Source organism: Nipponia nippon, unplaced genomic scaffold, assembly GCF_047370975.1.
Source record: "Nipponia nippon isolate SJK-2023a ecotype South Korea unplaced genomic scaffold, ASM4737097v1 scaffold_16, whole genome shotgun sequence".
Taxonomy (NCBI): Eukaryota; Metazoa; Chordata; class Aves; order Pelecaniformes; family Threskiornithidae; genus Nipponia; species Nipponia nippon.
The window spans coordinates 3,447,479-3,471,054 of NW_028262332.1; the positions used below are offsets into that span (position 1 = coordinate 3,447,479).

Consider the following 23,576-nt stretch of genomic DNA (forward strand, 5'->3'; position numbering starts at 1 on the left):
TCAGTTTTATAAGCTGACCAAAGCCCTGATTGTAATAATTTTTTCCCCTCTGAAATTATGCACAACAGCATAGGAAAGAAGAGACTACATACAGTGAGCTAGCAGATCTAGTGGCCAGGCAGAAAGTTAAGAACAAGCTATTCAACCTCCTTGCACTTTGGTACATTCACAATTCCCACCTTCTCTTAACCTATTTCAGTTATGAGGTCAGGACACCACCAGACATGTGCCCTTTGTTGTGGATGGTCTTCAAATTCAGCATAACACAGGTGAGTCCTGTTCACCCATCACACCAATTCTTGGCACAATCCCTTGTAAGCACACAGCCAGGTGCACCCTGCACCAGTTACCAATCCAATACCATTCTGCATAGGTGGAAAGTGCTACAGGAAGCAGACAATGCTAAGTCCACTAGAAATGTAGGGGGCAACATGAAAATGAAAGTGTGGAAGAGGGATTAACTGGCCTTGCTGTGCTTGAAGCTCTTAGTGAGTGCTCAGACACACCATGAACAGAACTATCAGAGTAGCAATGACTGGGGTCATTGACGCTCGGAAGGGACTTTCCTCTCCTGGGGTCAAAGCATTTATATTGTATGGAAACAAACACAGCAAGAGTGCATCTCAGGATGACATCTTTAGAGAAAGGGGGAGGGAATCTTGATTTTATTTCTGTTTGTATAGGTTGCATTTCTTTGTATTAGCCTGGGAAATAAAGCAAAACTTTTTTTCTCCTAATTAGGATTCTTGCATACAGTCCATGAAATCCTTCCGATATGGAAAGACTGCAAGAGGCAGCAGGCAGAAGCTGCAGTCCAGTTTTCCACTGTATCTTATAAGGCCAATTAAAAAAAGATTGAGGCTACCATCTCCTGCAGCCACTTGCCACTGAAGCCCATGCCAGATATCCATTCTTGGAAATCCACCCCAGGTCACTTGCAAGCATAGCCGTTTCTCTCATTTGAGGAAAGCATCATGACAAAAACCAGGGAATCAAATCCTAATAGGACTAAGTGAAATAGAAGAAGTCAACAACTCCATACTTGCTCCCTTGAACTTGACATATACTGAAATAAGATGTGCCTTGCTGTTATTGACTTTCCATTTATACCTTTCCACTAGTAATTGGCCAAAACTCCCAATTCCAAAGCCAGCCAAAGTCTGTAAAATGATCAGACTTAAATCTAAATTTGATAGCCAGTGCCCTGTTGGAAAACAAAACATTTTGAGTAGTTATCTTCCCACTTGCAAATACATTGAACATGTCAATTGCAACACTGGCAGAAAACCCAAAGAACATCACAACAAAGTTCCCATGCACAAATCACTGGAAAATATGGCCATTCAGTTGCACCAGACCTTTTGACTGGAAAAATGGAATTTATTCAGACCTGAGGATAAAATTTATTAAAACATTAATAATCTGTCTACTTACAAACGATAAGCCATTGAAATCAAAGCATCTCCAGTCCACATTCATATTTGCATACATGAAAGATGCAGATCTAAGTTACATGAAGCTTAACTGTGATTAATGCAATTATTTACAAAACAGTTTCAGAATCAACAGGGTTAGGGGAACTTGTATTGATTTTGGGTCAACAGTTAGTATTTAAAAAACCTGCCTAACAGTGATAAGGCATAATCCTACACAAAACCCTCACAAATCACACAGCTGAAAAATACAAGCAACCTGAAAATAATTATCTTAACAACTGCATTTACCCTTCGTATTTCCACCAGGCCATCTTGGGTGAGGTGATGTGTTTTGAGACATGAGGGTGAGTTCCTGATGAATGCTGACAAACACTCCCTCCAATAAATAGTTCTTCTGAGTGAGTTGTGTGGCAGCTCAGTGAATCACAGCCAGAAGGTAAGCTCACAGCTGCACATAGTCATTTGTGCACATGGTTGTGGGAGGATATAGATGTGCCATGGGGAAAGAAGACAAAGCAGAGGAGGAAAAAAATTAAGAAAAGGTGTCAGGCTAGAGAGCTGGGACAGAGTGATTAGACATTACTCATTTTTTCTGGGTAAACCTTAAAAGCTTCTCTGAACTTCAGAGTTGAGAACTTTCTTCAGTTCCTCTGGGCAGGCAAATTACGAAAGTGCATCTCACATGAACAAGCGTATTTGCAAGACTTCTTAAAAGTCCAGTGACTGATCATCACCCTACTGCCTCCTGGCAGTTTGGCTTTTAGTTGTAGCAGGAAGCAGTTCATTATTAGTATACCTACAAAGAAATGAGTGGATTTGCTGCCAGCATCAGTTTTTCAGCTGCCGTTAAATAAATAAGCCTCAAAACAGAGATCTTCAGTTGGAGGACCAGTTTGGGCTTTTCCTTGCCTCATGTACATGTGCAAGCCATCTCACCTGGAATGATTCTAGCAGCATACATGTATCTCTAACTCTGTAGCAGCAGGAACCTCTCAACAGGGAGAGATGATAGCAAACCTATCCTCAGCATCTTTCACCATCAGGGAAGCCAGCATGTGGCTGAACCCTCCTACATTCCAGCCAGCAGCTCTGAGGACAGCATGGGCAAGCACTGTACTTGGATGAGAATGAGAAACCACAGCCTGAAAAACAATTGTTTCCACCTTCTCATGTTTATATTTTTAAAAAAATTCAGTTGCATATGGGCTTTGTTGTGCCAAAATTGCCACCAACATAATGAAAGAAACCAAACAAATATCATTCAAAATAACAGGCCTCCAACACACTACATTAGCAATACACGTCCCAAAAGAACACACTGTGCTTCTCCTGGAAAGAGTTATAAAACACCACACACACACCCCTCTTTAACAAAATTCAGGCTTTTCCAAGGCACACAGTGAGCTGTGCGCATCCTTTCATATAAGATCCTGTAGCCAGTCTAGCTTCCTATCACATCTGTGGCACTATTCTACATCACATTCTGCTTAATAAGTTCATTTTAAATGAATGTATAAAAGTTGTGGTTTCTGCTACTGCTGCCAGGTTAAAATACCTTTGCTCCTGCTACCACCCCTGCCCCCCAGATGACAAGAACAATTTATGTTCAAAATCAAGAACCTATCTAGTTACTGCAACAAAACTAGTTGACTAAAACATCCTGAAGATTTTATTATCAGCTCTGATAGTTCAAATCTATCTATTAACATAAGCAGAAGTGCACACATCAAAACAGTCTGCATTTTCCAATTCAAACACCGTAATCTAAAGTGCAATTATAGTAAAAAAAAATCATGACTTGTAAATACTGGGCATTGCACAAATATCACAGGTGTACATAGTATCACAGTACTATCAACTACAAAGTCAAGAAGTCTAGAGTTAAGAAATACCAGAATTCAAGACAGTTTTTCAAGTTTTGTAAGAACCAGGTATTGCTTGTTACATTCATGAGCATGTGGGTGAATGAAGAACAGCTTCACAAAGACTGGGGTTATCTCCTTTGAACTCTGACAAGGCAATTAAAGCTCAACAAGAGCTGGTTTTAAAAAAAAAAAACCACCAACAAAAAACAAAACCAAAAAACCCAACAACAAAAAACCCCAAACAACCAAACACAGAGACACCGCCTTTTCTTCTGTTAACGTCATTTTGTGAAAACAGTGAAGTAGTCTGCTGACAATAATCTAGGCAGGTGGCTATTCTAACATTTCAGATGGAAGGCACTGATTTCTAGGAATATAAACAAAGAGCAAGAAACTTTAGGCATCCTTGTATACAGCTGGTTCTATTAGCCCCATTAGTAACCTTCATTTCCCTGTTTTATTAAAAACAGACATTCTAAAACACCCTCATCTTTCCAGGGAAGATGACAGCAATATCCTAACTTTATACGCTAAGCACATTATATATAAAGAATACAGACAAGCCACTATACCCAAGCTCAGCATGAATTCAGAAAAATATTAACTTGGTCACATGTTATTTATAATCAATATTTATCTACTTTAACAGAGCTATATTAGACTAAACGTTTCTTTTGTTGTATAGAATTTTAAGTAATGTGAGGTAAGATAATGCAGCCACAATGAACAAAGGCCAAATTTTATTTAAGAGGGAAAATGATACTCTAATATGATTGGTGCTCAGTTCTCCCAAGAAAAAGACATGGAGGTTGAAATTAAAACAAGACACATACCAAAGGCATCCTCAAGAAAGTTCCAGCACAGGACCTAGAACAAGGAGACAGGACCAAAAACTCTATATTTTATGAAGGAATTCTGTGATAAATATTAGATAGACTCTGTTTGAGCAGAGATCCAAGGTGCTGTCAATGACATTCCCTCACTCCCACATGATCCCAAGTCAGCACAGTTTCTATAACCAGCCAGTCAAAAGAGGCGATTAGCCCACTGTATTCAGCGTCGGTGCAGCCTCACCTTGAGTACCGTGTGCAGTTTTGGGCCCCACCATTTAAGAAGGACGTGAAGGTCCTTGAACGCATCCAGTGGAGGGCAACAAAGCTGGTGAAAGGGCTGGAAGGCATGTCCTATGAGCAGCAGCTAAGGACTGTGGGCTTGTCTAGTTCAGAGAAAAGAAGGCTGAGGGGCAACCTCATTGGTCTCCACAGCTTCCTGAGGAGGGGACAAGGAGAGGGAGGTGCTGATCTGTTCTCCCTGGTATCCAGTGATAGGACGTGTGGGAATGGTTTAAAGCTGCATCAGAGAAGGTTTAGACTGGACGTTAGGAAGCATTTCTTTACTGAGAGGATGGTCAAACACTGGAACAGGCTTCCTAGAGAGGTGGTCGATGCCCTAAGCCTGTCAGTGTTTAAGAGGCATTTGGACAAAGCCCTTAATTTGCTTCAACTTTTGGTCAGCCCTGAAGTGGTCAGGTAGTTGGACTAGATGATCGTATGTCCCTTCCAACTGAAATAGTCTATTCTATTCTAAGAGTAGTGGCAAACACCACTCGAGCCTAAAGACAAATAATAAGGACATCCTCCTTGGAGAAAGACACAGTTTTGAACCTGCCTCATTATAAGCAAGTTCTCTAACCACACATATAAAGCACGGTCATATCCTCCTGTAACTAAGAGAACTTTCTGAAGGAGGTAATCACCTGTGCTCTTTCCAGGACATGCTTCTGGACTGCAGATCTTGACATAAATTGAGGACAAGCCTTCCTTGCAAAGTTAGTGTTTCCTCCACAATGACAGCATCAAAGAGGAAATCCCGTTTTCATTAATAATCTTCTGCCAGGTAGAACGGAGGGCTCCTACTCCCTATATTTGTGTTTCAGACCCTGTCCTGAGGTACTTCGTAGGGATTTGTAGGGAATTGTAGCACTGTAGGGAAACCAGGCTTTCAACACTCAGGAGTCACTTCTTCTCTATTCAGCTTGAGGACCTCTCACTCCAGACCTCTTCCCTAGTGTATAAAAGATCCAGTGAGGAAGCAGAGACATGCTAGTGTAGCTATAGAAATGTGACAGCTAGATGCAACAGCAATTCTGAGAGTGCAAGTTTGAAGCCACATTCTCAGCTGCTGCAAGTCAGCACACACAAAGTCTGGGTCTCAAAGCCACAACCAGTGTGTTACCAAAGAAGTATTCTCCAATTTGTACTGTCCAAACCAAATTAGATCACTAACACCAGTTTCCTCCTTTTGTTGTTGTGTTTGGTTTTTTTTTTTTTTAAGCGGTCCCAGTCTTCAGTTGCTCTCTTACTTGGGTGCAAGGTACAGCATGAGATATAAAAGGAATATCCAAAGCCAGTTATCTCTTTTTGAGACAGATTGCCAATTGCCTATGCTCTATGAATATTCAATACCCAAGGCAATAGAACAATTTCTGGTTTGGTTATGTCTATTTACAGAACACTACACATCCAGGAAGATTCATTTTACTCTTTGCAGTCTGAGTAACTGTAATAATGCAAGAGAACCTTTAATTTCAGTGCATTTACAGCACAGATGCTGTAGTCTGTCACCTTGCATACATGCTGTCATTTAACACTTATGCAGGATGCTACCAGGCAGAACATTTTGCATCTACTTTATAGCGTTGTAAAAGTTGTACGAGGATCCTGCCCTCCTCTGAAGTATTTCCATTACTATTTTCAGTGCTTAGCACTCACAGTAGTAATCCTCACAGCAGTGAACATCACTCTTTGAACTGAAAACAAACATCATTCAGAGCTAAAGGCTCATCACAACATGAATGTGAAAGACTGATTGGCAACGGCTGTGGCACTGAAGGTTTAGGTCTAATAGAAAGAGCAGAAAGGAGAGATTTATGCTTTGGGGAAAGCACATCCTCAGGCTGTTTCCCCACAGAGACTACAGCAAAGCAGACAAGCCCCCTACTTCTGTCAGCTAAAAAGACTCCAGAAAAATGAACCCAGGCAGACAGTACACAGCACTTGATTTTCCTCTCTGAAGTTCACTGTTGATGGCACATTGTGATACACATATCACTACAGGACCCGCTCAGTCCAGGGCTCAGGACACCAAGATTTTGAAATCAAAAACCATAGCTGCTTTACATTCAGCTGCCTTGTAAAATAGTACCTAGGAAGAGATGGAAAGGAACACACGGGTCACAGATGCTTGCTCTGCAGACTCTTGAAAGAGTTTTGCCTGCAACACTTAAGGACCTTTCCTACTGGCTTCCAGTGAAAGTTCACATTCTAAAAGCAGTAGAGTGGCTTCTGGAAGTTTACTGTTCAACTTTGGTGTTTGTTACCTCAAGTTCAATTAAACTCCATGAAAATGAGCAAAGCCAAGTTAAATAATTGCAAAACAGCTTTGGGTGAGGAGGGAATGTTCTGCATCTCATATTTGTGGGCTTCAGGGCTACGTTTTCTTTAACGGAGAGTTCAGTCCTCATGAAAGCAATCTACATTTGCAAAAAACAGCCCAAAATGGGATTGGTTGTTGTGTTTCCTTTCCATTCCAAACACAAGCAGAATAATTAGATTGGGAGCTTCTGCTTCTATCTGAGGCTCAAAGCTCAGTTCTTCCTCCCCAATTACACTACATGTGCCTCCATTACAAATAATGAAGCACTTTGCAGAAAGCTATTAAAGAACCTTTGATTAGGGTTCCATCTGTATCTTATTTTATTGCATGTATATCTTTAAGTGATGTCCAATAAAGAATGAATTTTATCCAATGGGGAACTGTAAAAATATGGAAACCAAAGTTGTAAACATTCGCTCAGCTGCTGCTATAGTTGGGAACATTTCCAACAGCACAATGCTTTCTTGAAAAGTCATAATTTAAAAGGTGACCTTAGGTGATAATTTCTGAGAACAAGTACAAGAGCGATGGACTACCAAGAGAAAGCAGACAGACTGCTATGCCTTCTGCCATCTCTTCAGAATGCCCAAAAATGTGAAGTGCAATTAAATAGCAAGAAAGAGTTTTGACACAAAACCAGGGAATTGTTCATAACTGAAAAATTGTGCAGCTGAAAGCTAAGGAGCTATTCTGCTTTGAAACTGTTTGCCAAGTCATGCTTAAGGGAAGTGGTCCTTTTACATGCTGGATTAATCCATTGTGTTTAAGGACAGCTGAAAGATAGCAACAAAGGCTGTAGAAAGATGATTTTTAAAAGAAGTTCACTCTTGGTTTCTTTTTTTATTTATTAGTAATAGTGCTATGGCTTTAAAGGACAAGATAGTCACTACTGAGTCACATTCAGGTGCACAATGCATTGTACTTAATTTTATGCATACCAACAGCAGTAGAACCACCTACCCAATGAAATATGATTCAGTACAACCAGTTCTGACAAAACTATTAACTAATTAAGAATAACGAGAACTTGGTGATTAAGCTCTGCACCTATACAGGTTGTGAGAGAGGCATAAATACCTTCACGCATCTAACACAGCACATGTAGACTTGGTACCAGATTATGACTCCAGATGCACCTTCACATTGCTTTAATCAAGAGAAGCAAATAGACAGGACTGAAAGTTTTAAGTTTCTACTATGAGAAATATCTCTTTTGCTCCTAGTGAAAGCTGGCATCCATTTGTAGCTGCCTCCTTTCTTTGTAGGAGGAGAGGATTTCTTTTGAAGGGTGGAATGACAAATTAATTCCTCATACTACACCTTGGTACAGTATAGCACACATACTTCCCTTTATCCTATCACACTACTGAGTTATGACTGACCCAGAAATTAAAGTTAGCACAGGATTCCCTCTCCCCAAACCTAGAATGAATATACATAACATTAGCTTCCAGCTTTTAACCCCTTCTCCCCCTCCACCCCCGGCATTTGGTTATAAACAATACCCTGATATACCTGGGAAAGTACCAGAATGAGAATTTATCAGGATCATAATTCTAGACAGGTTAACAGCTAAAGGGTGCTCCCAACTCATTATATCTTAGACAATCAAACATAGGAAGTGGCAGGCACAGAAAGCAAAAATAAGGACAAGGAAAATTTCTACTGTATATTCCCAAATTGGGGAGGAAAAAGGATCACAGAGTCCTAACATAAACAAAATCCTGTACTGTGAGCAGAGACAAAGGAGATAAGGACATTCACTTTGGGGAAGACAGAATGCAAAAACTTACACCAATAATTATCACCTAGACATGACTGATTAATTCAATCTTATCTGGTAAGAGAAAAAAATACTTTTCCATATGTCATCTTTCAGTACATACTACTTAAATGTTTGCAAGAAATTTAGACATGGCATTGCCTCCCTTCAATAGTATTCTCAGATCACTAAAGGCAAAGAAAGGACAGAAATGCTCAATTTATAGTACAAGCTGGAAAGACTTTTGAACAACTCCGACAGATCCATAATAAATTACTATTATCTGGCTACATATTCCCACCTACTGTCTCATGTAATGTGGAAGGAATGAAAAAGAAGAATACAGGCAGAAAGGAGCAGGATATAAAAACAGCTTACTCAAGTCTCCAGAGAGGAAAAATAAAATGCCTTAAGAGCTGTTTTGCATGAGCAGTAGCCACATTAAATGCACCATTACATCACCATGATGGACACTATAAAGCTTATATAGCTTTAAAATATTGAAAGACTAAACATAACGCCTTAGACAAGAAGTCCCTGAATACATCTACAAAGCACACATTTCCTTCGCTTTGTCAGGGAGCAACAAAGGTCACTTACTCCACAGAGCACAGTCAGGAGCAAAAGAAAACAGGGCCAGAGACAGATCTGGAAACAAGACTATAGCAGAGGTGCAAAGTCTATGCAAGAGACAGAGCCAAAGACAAGACTGAAGACAAACTATAGACGTGCATACAAAGAGTCCTGCTAGAAGATGACTAACTTACCTCCATCTGTCCAAAGTCTATTGAACAGGTAGGACTAGATGAAGGGCTAAAGACACACACACCTATAACGTAACTCTGAGATATGTGAAGGGCCAGGCCTGAGCTTAAATAGGTTTTCTGTGCCTGGGGCAGAGGGTTGGTAGGGGTCCCAGGTGAGGCTGATCAAGGTTATTAAGACCTAGTGGTGGACTCAGAGCCCTGACACACTCATGACAGCTCAGCCAGTATATTTGTTCCTCTAGATTTTGTTTCTGCACACCCTAAAGACATATACAGGCCATACAGTTTAACTTGAACACAAGTGTTCTGAATACACTTAAGTAAAGTGATTTAACATATCTCTGATTGCAATCTCACTTTATTTTTGAACTTTAATCTTCAGATATGAGACTGTCCATAGTTAGCCCCCCCCCCAAAATCACAGCAGTCCAGAGTTAACATCATTATGCTACTTGCCACTCCTGCTTCCTTTTAATCCTTTCTCTCCTCCTAGAAAGGCAAAAAAAGTCAGCTTCATGACAGCACAACAGCACGATACAGCCAAGGCCTGTCTCAGTACTCCATACTGAAGCAGAAAAGCCTCTTCTTCCAGCCCACCCTCTCAGCCAGTGGTACTTCCTCAACTGAAGGCCATTCCACACCTCCAGGCTACTAAACACTCAGCACAAAACACATGGACATGGTGCTATAAGATATAGGCTAAAACAAGCTACAGTCAACTGCAGCTAGCTAAATTCATAATGACCATTTTAGCCTACAGGAAAAGCATGCCATAATATAGTTTTTCTTGGACTTAGGCACTAAGTCTTCTTACCACAAATCACCAGGCAGCTCTCCTACTCCCTTTTAAGCTAAGCCTTGTCCTCTACTGGCAAACCAAAAGGGGAAAACCCTAACACTTGCCTCTGATATCATTGACTGTAGCCAATTATCCTTTTAATGAGCTTGTTAACTCTTTCCTCACTTACGTAGGGTTTGTTTAATAAAAGAGGCAAAGTGGCTAGAGTACCTAGAAACAGTCAAGACTTTAGATCTTCACTTGTGAACTTTCCTTTCCTCTACTAACTTAATGAAGGGTCTGATGATTGCAAAGCTTTTCAGGGAAAACAACCCTAAGCTAGGTGTTGTACAGATATGTAACAAGGGATCTTTGTCAGTGCATTGCAAACAATTTTAAAGAAAAACATAAATAGAAAGATGGACTTTAAGCAAATTAAAACTTACCAAATAAATGTTGTGCAACAGTCCCACTAACAAAATCAAAGTGAAAGATCAAAGCAATATTTCTGTGCTCCTACATGAGTGGGAAAGGGGAAGGATGTTATAATTTTGTATACTGAAAACCTGCCTATCCCACAACTTATACATAAATGGAATCACAGACATACAAACTTAATGCACTTATTTTTTTAGATTCCCAAACAGTGTCAGTCTCTGGCACCTACTGGAGCACTGTGTTTCAGATACTGGAATATTGCAAAAGAAAAACAAAAGAGGGGAAAAAAAGCAGATGGGTTTAATGTACTGCAAATATTGTCAATCTGAAGCTTCCAAAAATCATAAAGCTATTTTAAAAACAAAAGACTGCTTACTTTCTATTTTGGTAACTCTGCCTTTTGGATGCACTCAGACAACACATTTGATTTTTCTTCCAGATGCACTCAGGTTGGGGAAACACAGATTTGAAGTAAAGGTTGCTGAAGTTCTCATGCAACTTGTCTCGTCTGGGAACCAGGGTGCTATGAAAAACTCCAAATCCTGAGACATTTACACTCATATCACAACTGTTAGCAGAAAAACTCTGTCAGGGCTGGGAGAGCACTAACGACCCTGACAGACCCCACCTGACCACAGCCATGGCAGGGCTGTATTTAAGCCCAGATAGGGTCACTGAGTCCTTCTTTGGTTCTGTGTGGGGCTGTCTCCAGTGTTGTTAGGGTTGTGTTGGGCTGTGTGCTGCTTTGTTCCTCTAGATTCTGCCCTGCAAACTTGCCTGGATGGACCTGCCTCATCACCATGAGCTTCCTTGATGCTGTGGGTTCTCAGCTGCCCTCACTGGGCTGGCCCTGCTGCCTTGTTTGGGTATGGTGGGGTAGGCCCTGCCAAGTGAGGCCTCTGCCCTGTTATCCTCCTCAGCTTTTGCTCAGCAGGCTCAACCTGGAGCCCTGAGCTGGGCACACTGGGGCCTTGGCCCTACTGCTGTCCAAGAGGGACCAGCCTGGCCCAGGGCTCTGGCTTCCCTGTAGCACCCACCCCCTGCCTGGCCTCAGGTTCCTGAGAGCCCTCTGGCCTCCCTGTGGGTGGCTTGGATCCCCTGCTTCATACCTGGTGTCCCTGTCCTAGCTCTGTCCCCTGAGGTAGCCCCTAACGCCCCACAGCCATTAAACTGGTCTAGAGCCCAGGCCTCTGTGGGGTTTGGTGCCCACCTTCTGGGGGGAGGCCCTGAGGGCACCAACAGGCCTCAACAGCCCTGACCAGCCACCCTGGGCCTCCCAGACCCCAGCCCAGCCCGGGACCCTCAGTCCTTGCCCCAGCAATGCTCTAGGGTGCTGGTCTCCAGCTCTGCCATGGGCCCTGTGGCCATGCTGGGCTGTTTCTGACCCTGGCTCTCCTCACCGGGCCTGATCCTGCTGCCACCCCCAGCCTGTGGCCAGGCCTGGTGAGGCCCCCGGCCCTCGCTATGCCCTAACAGGAATGCCGAAAGCTGTGCCTCAGAAAAATCCCCACCTCAATATTCACAGTCCTCTTCTCAGGTAGTCACAGTGGAAGTGTGGATCTACTGCCTCAGGATGAAATGGCTTAGCAGCCTCCATCTTCTTCCCTTGCTGCATCTACTGTGCTGTGCGCAAGGTCATCTTTCATTTCTGACAGGTAAGGGACATTTTGTGGGCTGCTCGTCATTGCCAACTCTGGTTTAAAAGGCTGTGCCCTTTCCTGGGGCCTGCTGGCAGCAGGGAGGCCTCTGAGCAGGCAGGGAATCTCAGTGGGAAATAATGGAAATCTCCATGCTGTTAAATCTCTATGTCCTAAACGTGTGCTTTCCAGAAGAGAGCATAAATCAGGCTGGAATCAGCAGAGGTATAAAAGATGGGGTGGAGTGATTTTCTAGGTATAGCATAACTGAAGAAAGGATAGAAGAAAAGTCATCTTAGGTTTTTTTTCAGTCAAAGCTCACAGGCAGAGAAAGATAAGAAAAATAAACAATTTTGTGTTTTCTTCCTACTAGCTCAAGAAAATTCATTATCGTCGATCTATAACTTCTCTTGGGCTTGAATCTTTTTGTTTCTTTTAGTTATTTAATCTTTTGAACGCAAAAAAAGAATCAACTTAAAGCATTGGTTTTGACTCAATATATATTCATTTTCAAACTAGAAGATATAGAAAATGTGATTTAGAAAACAAAGTAAATCAGGGTGAAAACATCACATGACAGCATTTTGATCTTTTCAAAGGTTTTTCCCTAACAACTTTAGCCAACACTACCTGTTAAATTCAAGGTGCATTGGCAAAGAACTTCAGTATCCCCTGAAAATCCTGCTCCTCTTTTTTCACTATGGGTCCCCTCATTCAACCAACTTCAAAGAGCAAATCCTTATTCCAGCTCAACCACTGCAAATGGATATTTTAAACTTTCTCAAAGCATTTTCCTCCTAAATCACTAATTAGTAGGGAAGGCAGTAAAAAACCTATTGAATTTATTACTAGCAAAAGATAGCAAGAAAAAAGTTTTCTTGTTATCTGAAAAAGCATTTATTTGAACAATTATGGAAGTGTCATTTGTACTGGAAGCCTTTCCACACTGCAACTGTGTCAACATAATTATTACTGCATTTTTTCCCTTGCTAGCTGAGGGACCCTTTTATGGTGTTGCCAAGTGTCCTTGTCCTAGCCAGATATAAACCCTGAACTGTTTTTCTTGCAGAAGGATTTCCTGTAACTCTTCCTTCTGTCCTTCACAGGTTTTAAGTATGGACTGTGTGGCAGAATGGGTGTGACAGGTTATTACTAAACCACTAAAGCAGTCAAACTTCTGGACATGTGGCATGAATGGCATTCTAAAGTTCATTATTTAACTTGCTTTTTCTTCTACCAGCTGAATTCATCTAAGTTCCCAGCTCTCATGATTTATCACGTATTAAATATTTGAGTTTTGCCTTACAGCCTCAGCTGTTGGAGTATGGTATTTGAACATGAACATCTTTTTTCTTCCCTGATTTTAGGCATTATAGCTGTAAAGAAAATCTTGAACATGTGAATCCTAAAATTTCAGAAGCTAAAAGAAAAAAAAAAAAATTTAGTGACTTAAGGCAGTCTTGTGATTAATTTTTTTTTTAATGTTTGGGCAAGGCAACACTGACTCACTGTAGCCATGTCTAATATCTCCAAACACCCCTGACAAGGCTATTGCCTGGCCAAGATCTGTGCTTAAAAGTTCCAGCTGTTTACAAGGTATTTGTGTGGGGGAAGTATGTGGCAATAATTGTGTTTCTTCTAACTGAAAAATGGTTGAAGGGATTTTCCTACAAATTCCTCAAAATAAGTGAGCAAAACCAACTGTGGACAGGAACTAAACAAGACCAATTCATTAAAAAAAAATAATGTTTAGGACTGAAATCTTTTTGCACCTTCAGTTGTGGATGTAGTTCCTCTGTGTACTTTAGAGGTAGCCTAAGGAAATGGGCTGGTATTAGGTTTTCATCACAAAGCTGCCTCTGTGGACCATCTATGAAATTCACTGTTCTGTAATTGTAGACTAACAAAACTTAGCAGAATTTTCATTTGTGCTCTCGGAACACTAAGACCAAGGGTAAAACATCTAAGAAAAGAAAATTCTTTATAGATTTTTTTGCAGATTTGGGGCACCCCACTTATGCTATTTGCATATCACTTTTAGACAGGTCTTGGTAAGGCTTTTATGCAAACTGAACTGCCTGACTGCTGTGACATAAAGACTGACCCCAGATCATCTCTGGCATTGAATTCTACAGAACACCATTTTGAATCAGTGGTTGGACTTTAAAAGATGAAGCCTACAAGTACTTCCTAGATCCTGTCGTCTCTGACTTCACCTGATCTGTCCTGGTTCTTAAAACCCATCTGGCTACATGGTTGTCTTGGTATTCATTGGGGAAAATCAAGAAGAGAAGCTGTAAAATGGGTTGTCCCATTGAATTTCAGGAGGTCCAAATGCCTTTGTTTCCTTCTCTTTCACCTCAGGATAAGGTTTTAGCTCATTCCCCTTATAAAATCACACAGCATACAGGAACGTAGAGAAACTAAGGTAAGCACAATCATTGTAATCATTAAAATATTGTTGCATCTCTGCAATTTTTTTAATTCCTCAAAATGTGTTCATGGATATTTTTTCAAAATTTGGTGAGATATCTTTGGAATTTGTTCTAGGTTTGCTCATTCATGCCTTTGCATGTTCATTTGGTTTACATTAGCTGTGCATCTTGCACAAGCTGTGCATCTTGCCTCAGTCCAAAACAGGTTCTCTACAAATGCTTAAGCCCTGAACTACAGATATTTGGCACACAAGATAGGATTAACCTTAGTTTGTCTAAAAGTTAGGTATTTAATCTAAGCGGAATGTCTGCCTTGTGTTAGTCAATGAAGAAACAAACACAGAGTGATCTATTATATCGAACTCATACAGCTGCTTTGGGTAGGCAGTGAGGATCTCCTTATTGGGTAGAGAGGGCATTCAGAGAACTATGGAGTGAATCAAAAAGCAGATTTCTGCCATAGCGTATCCAGCACTAAGAAATAATTGGGGTGGGCACAGTTGTTTAATTTGCCCTTCCCAAAGGTACAGATAAACTCCTGTTTAAGGATCACTGTTTGATACCACAGGGATCCATGGTTGACCCTGTGAAGACTGTTGGATGTGCATCTTTAGTGTACATCTGGGTTTAAGAATCCCAGTGTGCAAATAAAGCAGCTTGGCTCGAGAGACTAGCAGGCAGAAAGCCCGCAGCATGTTTATAGCAACAGTTTGTTGGCTTGTATTTATCTGAAGGGTCCCACTTTTGATTTAATTACATTCTGTATAAATCATAAGTTATATTTAAAACTGGAGAGTTCTCCTAATGTAGAACATTTTTAAGGGTGCTGCAGTTTGTAGAGAAAGAGCATCAACCAGCCAGGGCAGACTGAGAAAAACAAAAACCTGAGCAATAACCTAGACTTATGTGCAGACATAACTCATGCTAGGTCCTGTTGGCTGCATAAAGGGCCCAGAATCAAGTACTTTGGAGTTAAATCTGTAATTTCTGGAGGTGCATTTCTTGCCTGTAAGATGTGCTGTCCGAGGAGCTCTAGCAGCTTTTTCACAGCTGAAGTGATTTCAGGGCCAGTGGGAGCTACAGACACTCTTACCTAAGGCTGTCTAATCTCTGCATGTGATTTCTCTGTCAGGAATGTGCATGCATGCCCAGATGGCCTGCATATGTACTATAAATTTTATATTTCAGGGACACATTCAAATGACTATGCATGTGTTAAAGATCTAATATAGAGCAGACTGCTGAGGAAAATAAAGAGAATCCTCAAATTCTTGTATTTTGGAAGATGAAAGGCAAAATACAGGAGTAGTATTGGAGAAAGTCCATCAGGGTGCCTCCACAAGGCTTGCTCTCCTTACAGCTTCCATCTCAGTATTCACATCACAGGCTCCATTTGACTCCATGATTTAAAACACCTTAAGAGATGAATCCAAGTGGCTCTTTCTTCGTCAAAAGGTACATCTGAAGGGCATCTTTTGTCCTCCCTCTTACAAAATCCTTTTCCCAACTACTCCAAGCTGTGAGGGTGACTTGGGTAAATCCTTATCCCTAGGGCTTTCCCTGGCCTCCTGCTCCCAGGTACGCAGCACTTTATTATCCCTACATAAAAAGCATAACTTTAGCTTAACCAAAACACATAAGCTGGATCCAGATTCAAACACCAGGCTCCCCTCGCCATGAGTGCCCCTGGGAGTGGGCAGACTCCCTGTGGGGGGAACCTATGTGCATCAGGATGTGTGGGGGCTGCATGAGGAGCTGCTGCAGGAGGACGGGTGGGCAGGATGGCAGGCAGCCTTTTTGTGCAAAGCTAGCAGCAGAGAACACTCTGGAGCCCCTTATTCAATGCTTTGTCCGTGTATGGAGGTGCTTTGACTTGCTGTTGCTGTGCCACGGAGTGGGTGGAGAATTCCCACAGGGGTTCCCCGGGGGCTGCTGGGGTGCAGGCTGTGCCTTGCTTGGGTGCTGCCTCAGGGCTGGTCTGGTCTTGGATTAGCCTCCTTGGGATTGAACTGCTGTTTTCTCCGGGAGGAGGAAAGAGCAGAGCAGGGTCCCCTGGATGGGGTGCAGGGGGACTTTTCATACATGTCTTACTGTATGTGCTTGGAACGATACACTCTGTGAAGACATGGTTTTCCTTCACCTGAGTTTCAACAACACACAGTATAATGGACCTCCCTCTGTATGTACGATGCACATCTAAAAGTCATAAAAGGTAATGATGATACTGTAGAAGAGAGGAGGAGGTGAGAGCTGTTACTTTCTAGTAGGATTTACAGCTGCTTTCATTTTCATGTAAATGGCATCTCATTTGGAACTGATGAATCCTCTCATATTTCCATCAAATATTTTATAGTAGCCAGTCCTCTTTATTACTGTGATTGTTCAGCATCTCATTATTGACAATTAAATTTTTCTAATGTATGTGTTATAAATATGCACAGAAATAACACATAATTGGCTTCATTTTCTGCTGTCTGGTACCTGTTTTTTTTCCTATGCAAAAGAAAGTGCAAATGGATGTGAAACATTATGATATCAGTGTGTAAGTCTCTGTAAGATCTATTTAGATAATTCACATGTAAATGAATCTAACTTTTCCTTGCACAATACAATTGTATGTTGACTGTCTCTAATATAAAATCTAATCCCTGGTATATGGGGTAGTTAGGGAATGTGCTATACAAAGCCACTGCTTGCCAAGCTTAGGCACAAGAGCTAGTAAATCATGACTCTTTCCCTGACATATCTTTCAGCCAGTTCAGATAAAGCTGAAATGCAACATGTCACTTTGAAAAGCTGAAGGGGAAAAAAAAGAAAGTCTGTTGCTAAACTAAGCTGGCCTTTTTGTTCAGTAGCTTAAGCAACAGAGGCACAGGGAGAAAAAGTATAGTATTTCAAGTGACCTACCCTTGGCTTGAGGTTATGAACAGGAGCCCAGTAAAACTGGCATTAAGCATGCTTAGGAGGAAAGCTTGGAAAGGACTTCTGTGGTCAGGGTGCAGGCACAGAGAAAGAAAAAAAAAAAAAAAGAATCAACTAGATAGTTTGAAGGCAAGTTTCACTCTGACTCAGAAAAAGAACTGAAAACAGCTCTTGCAGTTCTAGTCGATATATCAAAGTTTTGGAAAGAGTGAATGGAAACTTAGAAATAAGGAGTGGTGCACAGGGAGCTCAGACAGCTCAGACTGATGGAGATGGATGTGTTTAGGCTGCTTGGTTAGTTAAGGTGAATGACTAGATCACCAGAGCCTGCATTACTGTTTACATTAATCCTCTGTAAATAACATTCCTCCAGGAGTGTGTATGCATACACACACTCCACTTAACCATCATAGTCATGTTAAAAAATGGTCATGTTAAAAACCAAACAAAATCGGATCTAAGCTATGAATGATGCCTCTGTGAATGGCTTTAGCAGAAGGAAAGCAGAACTTGGTGTGAAAAGCATGTTTTTCTGTCCCCTCTTCCGTCTCTTTTGTGGTGCAAGCTCAGTATGATTGATGTGATGCTTAAATGTAACAGGGCTTGCTCTCTGACAGGCCTGTGGAGCAGGATGGTAGCCATGTGGTAATGTCATCCAATTTGACCAATCTTTCTCATGTAAATGGATAAGTCTCTGCTGTGAAATGATGCCTACAATTTCCTCACCCCTAAACAAGGTTTCATTTTCCATTGCCTCCTTGGAGGAAGAATGGTTTATTTTCAGAAGAGGAACAAATAGGAAGTAATGAGAGGAAAACCATTCTGTGGTCAAAGTGGAGTCCCTTAGCATTTTGTTTCTTCTCTGAAATCTGGTGATATTGGCTTTAGATATATATAGTGGGTTTTGACCTTGTAACTTTTCTGAATTGCCTAAATCTCATAGAAATGAGTAAAAGCAGATGATCACATCACTTGCCCTTTGTTCCATGTTCCTTTCTATTTGTGTTTTGTCTCTTTGCCACTCACTCTCATCCAGCTTGCTTATAAATCCTGATGCTATATTGTGCATCTCTTCTTGCTTCCTCTCCCTCCATTATAGCAAAGGAAATCTGTGATGCCTGCTTTCATCGTCTACTTTTTTAAGGAAAGAAATCAGAAAAGACTAATTGCATTGTTAAACCAGCAAAAGTGGAGAGGAGGGGGAATGTGCTGGGTTTGGCTGGGATAGAGTTAATGTTCTCCATACTAGCTGGTATGGGGCTATGTTTTGGGTTTGTGCTGGAAACAGTGTTGATAACACAGGGATGTTTTTGTTATTGCTGAGCAGTGCTTACACAGAGTCAAGGCCTTTTCCACTTCTCACCCCACCCCACCAGCGAGCAGGCTGGGGGTGCACAAGAATTTAGGAGGAGACACAGCTGGGAGAGCTGACCCCAACCGACCAAAGGGATGTTCCATACCATGTGATGTCATGCTCAGCATATAAAACTGAGAGAAGAAGAGGAAGGAGGGGGGAATGTTTGGAGTGATGGTGTTTGTCTTCCCAAGTAACTATTACGTGTGTTGGAGCCCTGCTTTCCTGGAGATGGCTGAACACCTGCCTGTCGATGGGAAGTGGTGAATGAATTCCTCGTTTTGCTTTCCTTGCACACGCGGCTTTTGCTTTACCTGTTAAACTGTCTTTATCTGAACCCATGAGTTTTCTCACTTTCACCCTTCTGATTCTCTCCCCCATCCCACTGGGGGGAGTGAGCGAGTGGCTGTGTTGCTAGTTGGGGTTAAACCATGACAGGGAGTGATAATGGGACAGACTTGCTTCTGAAAGTAACAGATTGACTTAGCCAAGCCTCATCTACTGTTGACTTGAAAGAATTTAAACTCACAGAGCTGGACTCTGGTTAAAGAAGCTTTGACTCAATGCTAAGAATGTGCAAACATATTCAGATAAGATAAGCACCCTGAGCTTTTACTTCATAATCTTGAGTTTTTGAAGTTGTACGAGAGCAAGAAGTACTGCGAGCAAACATCCTCCTGATATTATAGTTTTGTTCTGAGGTTTTATTTGTCACATTGCTCCCTGTCTTCAAATCTCCTGTACCCTGGGCTGCTTGCTTCCTGGTGGGCAGGACTTCATGAATGGCAATGCACTTGAAGAAAGGTGAAGAGCAATTGGAGGAACCCTGGAGAAGAAAAACAAGAATGATCAAAGGTTTAAAAACAACCATGACCTTTGGTGTATGACTGAAAGAATGACGTTTATTAAATGTGGAGAGGAGAACTGAAAGACATAATGTTCTTTAAATACATAAAAGTTAGCTGCAAAATATTAAACTGTTCTCCATGTGCAGTATAAATAAGAATAGTAGTAAAAGACTTAAATCACAGGAAAGGAAATTTTAGGGAATCTTATAAAAGATGTTCTAAGGAGACCGAGGCACTGAATTGCCTAGGGGTGTGTGGAATTGCTGTCATTGGAGAGTTTTAAAAACAGAAGAGTCCAACATTTCTTGGAAATGAGGTTAATTAATGCCAGTACCAAATATGTAGGGGAGAAAATCTGATCCTTTCAAATCAGTGGGGTATTATGAAGAACATCCTTATGTGGGTTTCCTTTACAGCATCCCCCTCTTAGAAGAAGTTACTATAATAAAACCATTTTTAAGTAAACAGCCCTTTAAAATATTGACATATCATGTCCCATTTTTTGCAAAGACAGTGTTTTGTGTTTTCTTCAGCTTTTGGTGAAAACCGAATTGCTTTTTTTTCCTGAAATAGATGATGGCCTTATATCCCAAGGGGAAGTGTGTGAGTATTTTCTTTCCAGTTCTTTTCATGCTTAGAACAGCATTAGAATCAAAACAAGTCCTGTGTGTTTTTTCATGCTGGTGAATAAAAACCAGTGTTTTACTGAAGAGACACAAACTAAAGCTTCATCCTATCGCATGCTGGTCATCTTCATGTAGCAAATCCAGCCTCAGGCCTTAAGGGGACTTTGCTTATACATGCAGCTCCAATGGCTGCTGTTTTGATCTTGCAGGATGAGCTACTGACGAAGTTCTACCAAAATACCAGTTGGCTTGGGATGATCTGAAGCCCTCCAGGATGAAGAGAAAAGGAAAGAGAACTCCTTGTCCTTCTTCCATGCATAACTGGCTATTGGCCTGACAGTAGTGTTGGCGAAGAACACCAGTGACAGCCTTAAGAAGGAACAGACTTTGGGAGCGCTGTGGACTGGGCTACAGCTGATTCAGCACCATTTATGTCTGATCCATCTGAAATGCATGGAAGAGGAAATGGCCTACCCTGAGCTGCAGAAGTGCTCAGGCTGTAAATCTCCGAGGCTGTGGGTGGGTTTTAGGACTGAGCTGTTTGACGGGCAAGCTCTGAGAATGGGCTCAGGCCCAACTGCATGTGTAGTGTGGGCAGAGCTGTTAAGTGTTCTGGGTCATAAAAAAGGATTATGGTCATGGCTGGTTGATGGATTTTATGCAAAACAGTTTTGTATCTTTTGATTGCGGTTCCATCCTTCTAGGCTGAGGCTTACTGGTGTATTTGAAACAGTCATCTGGCAGCTCTCTGCCACAGGAGCTGCTTGCTGTACGGAATTAACTCCTTTGTTCATGTTTGCAAAATCAGAGACTTACTGAGTTCTCATGTGTAAGTTCTTTAAAGCAAAGAAGAAAATTTTGTCAAGTATTCTTCATCATGAACAAGGCTAGAGAGAGCAAGCTCAGTTGGGCAGTACCGGCAACATACAAAAAATAGCATGAGCCCAAATAGGCATCTTCCTTCAATGTCCACTCATGAGGACACCGTTTCTGAATCCTTGTCTTTAAGACTGTTTTGGGTACGCCCCACTTGTGTTGAGACAAGCGTGTTGTTTATGCTTGCCCTAGACAACAGTTGAGCAAAGCAGAAATTTTCACCCATCAAAAGTAAGGTTGGTGAGCAGCTGGCAGGATGCTGTTACACCTCTGCTTCCTGCCAGCTCCCATGTATCTCAGAAAGCCTGAATGCAGTTTACTTTATTTATTGCACGTCACTGTGGTAGAAAGTCTGGCTAACTGACTTAGCCACAATGTAAATAAATTATATTTGCCTGACCAGTGTTTGTGTCATGAAGTATTAACTACAAGGCCTTGCTAGGAGCTGAAACCTGGTGCTCTTCATTAACTTTTTGATAGAGCAGAGTGCTAGCAGAGAAAAACAGATCAAATATTTAGAATCTACCCAACTAAGAGAAAACAGATTATCTGCCTGATCCTGGTAAGGATACTCCAGAAAAGCAAGGTTTGTTTATGCATGGTCTTGATGAGGCACTTAGCTTCCACTAGAGTCCTTCTGGGGAATGCTGGAGCCCAAAGGGGTGTATGGATCCAAATTTTACAAATCATCCCAGTTTCTGGGATGGGCAGGAGCAACGTGGTGAAACTAAACATTTCTGACCTTTGCAGAAACAGGCAATTGAAATCTAGCTGTGGAAACAGTGTAACATCTGAAACTTGGCCTGCCCTTTCAAGTGAAACATTTCCAAAGTATTGCTGAAGTTTGTTTTATTGAAGGTTTCAAAAGCTGCACTGGCTGCTGGACGATAGTCCTTTAGATATTGCAGTCCAAACATGAAAGAAGGGCTACTGCATTTCCTGTAAAAATGATTTTGCTTTTTATTCAGCTGGTGAATATGAAATTGCTTCAGTCTGGGGAGTTGGGAAGAACGCTGTGCAGCGCCGTGCTAAAGCAAACATAGACATCAACTGACTGATAGGATGCTGTTGGAGGAACTAGGAAAAAGAGCTGGAAAGGTCTTTCAAGGTTATGTCCAGTCGCTGGCTCTGTCAGGCATCCATATCATAATGGCATTCATAAATGCATCCAGATGGATTTTCAAATCAAGACTGAGTCCCCCTACTCCTGTGAGGAGGCTGCTTCCAAACCTTTTATCTATGGTGGTTAAAATCCTTCTTATTTCCAACCTTAGCATATTACTGCCCAGCTTATGGCCATTTATTAACAAAAGCTTTGAGCAAGGCTGCTGAACTTTATTTCATGAAGATTAAGTTCTTGTGCCAACAGCCTTTTTTTCACCTAGCTCTTTCCCTTCCTAACATTTATACTCATGGATGCCACTCCAAGTATTATGCCACCATGTTATATTGCCAAATGACATGCTATGCTAGAGAATTGGATTAGTATGGAAACAAACCCCTTCCTCCTGCCTTTTCATCTGAAACAGTTTTTTAAACCTTTCCTAAGATTTCCTAAAATTTAAGTTTCTTCTTCTTCATTTACTTTATCCATGTTTTCCTCATCTGCTAGTGGCCTGTTCCAGTCCATCTTTTCTGGAACATGAAGCATCCCTATCACATTCTTTTAGCTCTTGCTTTGCCAGACCAAACTTCCCCTGGTTCTGAGTCACTTTTTTGCACCCTTTTCTGGATTCATCTCCAGGAGTCCTCTGGGATGGCTAAATGCCTTTCCACTGTAAAATGGTCTCCTGCTCAGTAAAGATTATGTTTTTGGACGGGAAAGATTGCTAGAATGGACAAACTTTTTCAAGTCATCTTTTACAAAATCTAGCAGATTTTTCTGAGTTGTGTGTTTCATTAACTGCAATATTGCTTTGGCACCAAAGGTAGGATTTTGTGATGCTCTCTGCCAGCATCTCAGCTTTTGGGAAATTCTAGATTTTCACTGCCATGGATTTACTTCTAGAGACCCTTCCCTCTATTAAATCAAGCTGGAGTAGTTCACTTTCCTCTAGGCCTAAGGGATAATTGCTCTATCACTTCTAGTTACAAATCTTATTTGCAATCCTCAAAATATATCATGGATATACTGTAGCTTCTCTGGATAAAGTGTTTTCTTTTTGATTATTTTTTTTTTAGACACATATGCGATTTCTCAGCTTTTCTCCCTCCAATATTTGATTATTCACGCTAAGGTGGGCAACATGCTTCTGATATGGGCCTTTATTAACACAGATATATTATGAACAAGGAGAAATTCCAAACACCAGAACACTTCTATATGGCAGTGGATTCCTTTGGTTTTGCCTGCACATTGCATTTTCAGGGAAAGACATTGAGAAGAATCTGAATGCA

General features: G+C 41.4%; 1 long non-coding RNA gene across 1 annotated transcript; it reads left to right on the top strand.

The window, feature by feature from the left end:
* Positions 1-11,178: 11,178 nt before the first annotated feature.
* Positions 11,179-21,975, top strand: LOC148056215 (uncharacterized). The gene is made up of 3 exons (XR_015703747.1): positions 11,179-11,299; positions 12,019-12,136; positions 20,513-21,975. It is a non-coding gene; the product is annotated as an uncharacterized LOC148056215 (long non-coding RNA).
* Positions 21,976-23,576: the final 1,601 nt, after the last annotated feature.